Source organism: Sus scrofa, chromosome 9 (assembly GCF_000003025.6).
Source record: "Sus scrofa isolate TJ Tabasco breed Duroc chromosome 9, Sscrofa11.1, whole genome shotgun sequence".
In the NCBI taxonomy this organism is placed as follows: domain Eukaryota; kingdom Metazoa; phylum Chordata; class Mammalia; order Artiodactyla; family Suidae; genus Sus; species Sus scrofa.
The window spans coordinates 5,902,070-5,909,084 of NC_010451.4; the positions used below are offsets into that span (position 1 = coordinate 5,902,070).

General features: G+C 47.5%; 1 pseudogene; it reads right to left on the bottom strand.

The window, feature by feature from the left end:
* On the bottom strand, positions 986-2,565 carry LOC110255389 (annotated as a pseudogene).

The window sequence follows — 7,015 nt, forward strand, 5'->3', positions numbered from 1 at the left end:
AGTACTATTCCACTGTATCTGTTACCACATCTTCTTAATCCATTCATGTGTTCATGGACACTGAGGTTGTTGCCATGTCCTGGCTATTGGGAATAGTGCTGCTATGAACATAGGGGTGCAGGGATCTGTTCTGATGAAAGTTTTGTCTGGATGTACTCCCAGCACTGGAATGACTGCATCCTATGCTAGCTCTAGACTTACTTTCCTGAGGTACCACCATTCTGCTTTCCATGCTGGTTGTACCACTTTACATTCCCACCAACAGTGCAGGAGGGGCCCTTTTTCACCACACCCTCTACAGCATTTGTTATTTGTTGACAGATGACATGTTTTCTTTAAGTAAGACAGTTTCATTTGTTTCATGGTGTTTCATTTGCTGGGCTCTTTAGTCCAACATTTCATTCCTAGCTTTTCATCTTAACTGGAGCCCATTATATATGCTGGGTTTCCACTGAAGTTGCCATGAGACAAAGACATGCAAGCTGAAGCTAAACACATCTGTAAGTTCGGGCATTCCATATGATCATATCTCAATTAAAAAACAACAAACAAAAACAAACAAATTTTTAAAAAAAGTCAGCATTCCCATCGTGGCTCAGTGGTTAACGAATCCGACTAAGAACCACGAGGTTGCACGTTCGATCCCTGGCCTTGCTCAGTGGGTTAAGGACCCACCGTTGCCGTGCACATAGGCTGCTTGGATCTGTGTTGTTGTGCCTCTGGCTTGGCCGTTGGCTACAGCTCCGATTAGACCCCCTAGCCTGGGAACCTCCATATGCTGCAGAAGTGGAACAAGAAATGGCAAAAAGACCAAGAAAAATAGAAAAGAGAGAAGAAAAAAAAAGTCTACAGTAAATATACCATGCCAAGTGAGCAAAAGGAGATTCTTCTTAAATGATGGACTGGACAAAGCTGCTGTTGGCTCTTCCAAATATCCTTCCAAAAATCACAAGGCCAGGACTCTCTCAGAAGACTAGGTTGCTTCATCTGGAAATTCCAGTCCTCCCTGTTAACTTGCTTGCAGAACCATCTGAGCACTGCATCATTTCTCCAAAGTCAGGTCCCTACAACACTGTCCCCAGACAGAGATGGTTTTTAGGACTAGTGCTAGTCCATATTCCATTTCCCATAAAGGTCCATGTCCTTCCTCGGGGGCTGGATATGAAAAAAAAAAAAAAACTCACCAATGGCTTTTCCTAGGGAGGGTTTTAAGGCACGGCTCAACACAGACTAGTCCAACATTCCAGTCACAGATTCCTGACCCCCGAGGAAGCCAGTCCAGCTGAGACCCTCAGTAGAAGCAGACGGTGTGGAGAAAGCTCCTGCCGGTTTTCTGCTCCACCCCAAGGAGCAGCTTGGCCAGGCAGTTTTCCATGTCGTCCACCTGCTGGAGGCGCTGGCACAGCTCACAGAGGACCAGCGATCCCAGCGTGGTGTCCTCCAGGTTGTCCTGCATGTCCACGTTGATCACGTGCACGGGCTGGCACGTCTCCTGTTCCCGGGCACACAGGTGGCCCACCACCCTGTCGTAGATGCTCTCCTCACACGTGAAGATGACATCGAAGGCTTCTCTGCAGTCCTGAAACCGCTCCGGGCATGGCTTGATGTGCTCGTTTCTCCCCAGCAGATGTAGGATGCCGTTTCTTCTATAGCAGTCTGGGTCTCACCATGCAAGGTCCCTGCGCATATGCCGGTAAGGGGTGCAGAAGCTGTAGAGGACCGGGCAGTCGCGGGTGGGTCCCTGGAGCCTCACCATGGAGCCCGGTCTGAAGGACCTGACGTGGAAGCCTTTCTTGCTGAAGATGCTGTGGGCCTCCATGCTCCTGTTCATGTTGCTCATGCAGACCATGGCCACCCTGAGTGGGGCCAAGGATGGCATGGGGCCGGCCAGCCCTGTGGGACCCCAGGCACATGGATTAAGGGCTCTCTGAAGCCAGGGAGACACCGCCTGGCTCCAGCGCTTCCCACCACCATGGTGTCCAAGACCAGGGATGGCATTTATATGGAGTCACCTCCATACGGTGGGCAGAGAACTCTGGATGGACATGGGCTTAACTCTTGATTGGGTTTTCATGCTGGGCTCTGATCAGAGGCCTGAGTCCACTCATGTGACCAATGCCGTGATTAAATCCTCAAACCTCTCCTCTGCAAGGACCGGCTATCACCCCTCCCCCACCCCCGCCCGTCGGGAGCATCTTGGAGTCTCCTGTGAGACTGAACCTGGTCACCTGTTGTGGGGAGGGCACAGATGCTTGTATTGCTCCTAGACAAAGAAGACCAGCTGACAGGCTTGTCACTCGCCTCCTCCATGACCTGAGGACAGGTGTGTGGAAAAGATGTTTGATATCAAAAACATTAAAAAAGTGCGGGCAAGCCTAAGGCTAATTCCATGGAACACAGAACCCTTTTGGTTTGGTGCATTTTGTCACCGACAGCTGATGCACTCAAAGGGTTGCCATGGTGAGTCATAGGAAGATATCCACAGGGTCCTCCCTGAATCCCTCAGATGATTCTCCTGCATCCAAAGCGGTCTCTGGAAAACACCCCATCTGATGCTGGTCCACACCGTCCATCACCACGGCCTCCTCGCCATTTCCTCTTTGACTGACAGCCATCTGGGAGGGAGCTGAGCAGACCCTGCCCCCTTTACATTGTCTTCAAGGCCAGCTCTGTCCCACAGTCCATGATTACAATATCATATTGGAATCACGTTCTATGCTGCATGTCCATTTTGATGGAGCAATCGATACAGGCTTAGACCTTGTGAATGGACACCTGGTGCTTCAAAATCCTTCAGGGGAAATAGCTGAGTCTCCATTGGTTCCGTCTCATTAGGGAACGAAAGACAATCGTGAGCACACTGCAAGTGACCAGATCCACAAAACCACTAACTCTCAACCACACTCTGCTACCCACTGGGACTTTGTGAAACCTGGAGTTGGCTCCCCGCTTTCATTGGTGAGTGTGAGTGGAGACGGAACACATTTTCACAGTTAGTGCAAGGAGCAGGTCACCTGGGAAAACCGTAAAAATGTCACTGCACTGCAGTGAACTCTTCATGAATTTGCCTCAAAATCTCTTGAAATGTTTGAACCTACATCCAATGCAGTAACACACTCAGGTACAAGTACATCGCCCCTAATACACAGTCGGACATTCTCCAAAAGTAACTGCGTCATTGACAGGAAGACTGTGCACGTTTTACGCCAGAACTCCTAAACCTCTTCACTACTGCAAACATCACATGCTGAGTATGTCCCTGCTGATCGGATGGTAGACTTACATCACCACAGAATTTCACATTTGGAAGTGAACCTGAATCTTCTCACTAATGCCAAGAGAATATTCCAAGGCGGAACCAGGATGCCACTGGTGTAGTATGACTTAAACTTCTCTCAGACAGGATGGTACGGGACCTTTAGACCTGATGGAGTCATCCACAATATCTGCCAAATACTCAAAAGTTTTATTGGACCCTTACTCTTGAGAAATTGATGCAAACTTCCACCTACTTTTTATCATTTCAAATATAGCTATTTCTGAGCATTTGCATACACAAAGGGAACACACTCAAAATTATTTTAATTTTCACATGTACGATAGTTAAGTGAACGTTATATAGGCTTAGAAATTACACAGGGAATTCCAAAAAAATGGATAAATAAACAAGTTGTACAGGGACAAAATCTAGAAAACACAGACTATTTCTCATGCTTCTCTTATGGGAGCGGATTGTTAACTGCAAACTTCCCTAAATCATCATACACTCTGAAACACTGCTTCTCCAAGTGTGATCCCCAGGGCAGCATGAAGTAGTAACTTGAGAAAAATGAAACTAGGGACCCCAAACCAACTGAGTCAGATAAACTGGGGGCTGGAGCCCACATCTGTGTTATCAAAATCCCCCCAGGTGATTCAGATGCCCACGAAAGCTTCAGAACAACTGCCTTATGGAAGGCAGACATTTCTGAAAATGTCAAGACCCATCCTTACTCTTAGGTACATCACAGTACATTATAACAGGCTGGAGAGCTGGTAAAACTCATGCGAGTCAGGGAAAAATTATGTGTAGATCTCCGATGGTGGGAACTCGATAGAAAGAGGTCCTCAAATTAGCAGATGGATTTAACATGCAAGCAAATTTGAGAATCCTTTGCCTTTAGCAGTGTCACTCAATTCACCAGTATTCGCACAACCTGAGAATCTTCCTGACAGGCAATGTCTGATTCATTAAACCAAAGGGGATCCAAGATGGCACATTCCCAACAGGCTTCCAGAAGATGCCAAAACAGCTACATTGACAAAGACGCTTGGAACACTAAAGCCAGAGAAGTTACACAAAACAGAGCCAACACCAGGACAGTTCAGACTCCAGGTCACATTGAGGTGCTTCCAGATTAGATCTCTCAAAGGAAAGGCCTTCCACTCTGAAACTTCACCTGCCTGAAAGGCCCTCAAGCCTCTGTTGCTGCTTTGCCCCATGCAACATAGGTCTCAGAGCAGACAGAGAAAGGAAGGCCGCTTCCAAAACACACAAATCATCAGGAAGGGCCCTTGCTTACAAATGGCCAAGGCTCCTCTCATTTAAAGAAAAATGGAAAGCGTTCTAATCCCACCTGTCAAAAAGGAACATTAGGGATCATTGCGTTCCTTGAAGGTACCAGGAGTTATCTAGCCTCAGTGTCTATTCACGGGCTGTGTTCACTCCCTTCAGAGTTCTCTGTCTCCACTTTATCCACACACACATTCTCAATGGTCTCCTCAGCTATCGGATCGCAGCTGAAACTCACTTCCATCAAGGAACCCCATGCTGCCTCCCAAACCCAAGCAACTTTTCCGTTGAAACCCTAAAGCAGCATGAAAGGGAATACATGTGTATGAAAAGCTGGTTCTTAGCTTCCCCGCATTAGACTAAAACATCTCAAGGGTGGGTACTGCAGGTGCTTTAGCTTGCAGTGTTACCTAGTGCCTAGCACAATGGCCAGGCCTTAAGACTCGTCCAGTAAACATTTGTTGAATGATGAATTAAAGCAAGATTTTGGAAGCCTGACGAGTTGAAATAGCACACGTGCTCTTTTTAACAAATATTTGGGACTGTGTAATAAAACTCATTTATCTGGGTGTCTCTTATCCTACTAGGAAGCATGCCACTGGGAACTGATCAACTGACTGCCTTTAATGGAATAAACACTGCTGACACTGCCAGTATCCAATACTTCAATGGATTGAATCGGAGTCCGAGTCCACCTACCAAAATCCTAATAGTCAACATCTGCACAATTTACTTTCTCATCCAAAATCAGATCATGCCTTTCTGTTGCTTCACACTCTCAAACAGCCACCTGGGAACATCAGTTAGCTTCCTCATCGCTAAAGTGGAATCCGTAGGAGAGGAAAAATCCTCCTCTATATTTGTAGGGGCTCTGGCTGAGCCTATGAATTTAACCAACATGAGGCAGAGCAAGTGGACGGAAACTCAATAAGATCTATTCACTTTTTACATGCACCCAAAGACCTTCACAAGAGAATGAAGCCCTGACTAAGTGTTCAGGGGCAAAAATGCTTCTGTGTGCTTTAGACAAAGAAATGATAAATTTGTGAAGAAATGACGAGACAAGGTTGGGGCTGGCACAGTAAACTGTGGGGGAGTGACTGGAAGACACATCGTGGAGAGAGGGAGGAACGAATGGAGATACCCTTTCGTCACCTTGCTGGTACCAACCCATTTCAGCATCACTTCCCAGTCTCTGGAGATTGGGATGCTCTCTTTCTGGTACAGCAAGGCCACCTTTCTCAGGGGAAACTCTAGGACACGTTTGTGAGGTAGGAAGCATCAGGTCGGAGAGCTCCCTTGCAACTGCTGCTTTCCGGGCTCCTTCCACTCTAAATCATCAATATTCCAAAGTGGCCCATGCAGGGGTGGAACGGCCTGGGCTCCTTCAATTCCAACGCCTTGCCTGGTTCCCCCCGCCTGTCTCTGAAGGACCATTGCGGGCACGCTGCTGCCACTTTTCAGATGGGCTTCCTGCTTTTTCCAAGCCATTCACCCAGCAGGCTCTTGCTGCTGCTCAACATCCAGCTCGGCAACCCCCTCCTGTAGGACAAGGTCTCTACGTGCCAGATGGGCAGAGGGACGGTCCTCTGTTCCACACTGTCCCACAGCCTTTTCTGCATCACTTGGCACAATGCGTTTCAATTGCTTAGTTTCGTCTCCTCCACTGGATGGACTTCCTCAGAGAGGAGGCTGTGGATGTATTTCTTCATCACCAGACCTTAGCTTAGTTCTGGTAATTTCCATGAAGGGCATCAACCAATGTTAGTTGACGCCCTCCTTTTTTTCCCAAAACTTCAGCTTTGTTGGATTTCAGGGTGTTTACTGAGAAACAGTTATCTAACCATGTTTTAACCCTGAGAATGTTTTTACATACATGACTTGAATCCATTGACACAAGTATCTCATTCAGTAGCCTGCGGTGGTGGTGGTGGTGGTGGTGCCTTGGCATGTTTCTAGCAAGGAGCAGGGGCAGGAAGTGGGATGACATTTGGGTTTTCTGAGCATCATTCAGCCTGAATACAGATTCAAAGACCCAGGGTTGCTGAAGGGAAAATTCACAAGTGGAACAACTTCTTAAAGCAAGATTGTCCTCGCTATTACTCAGGATGGAGACCTCAGCCTGAGCTCATGTCCGTTTCTCTGCTTGTCCTGCATTTCTGTTCCATGCAAGGAGGCTCTCCTGGGGGAGCTTGGACCCCATCTCTATGCAATGTCTTTCCCGGGCACAAGTCTATCAGTCCTTTCAAACGGAATGGTGTTGCTTTGGGTTCATGCAAAGGTTTCTGGTCACATCCCCTATGTCTAGCACAGACTCCATTCTAACACTATAACATGCTGCTGAAAAAGGAACCAGGAAAAAGGCATGTGGTGGTTGTTCCATTCAGGAGATGCTACAATAGGGCAGCTCCCTAGAGCATCATGGATTTCCCCTACCCGAGAGTCAAGGTCATACCTGGGGAT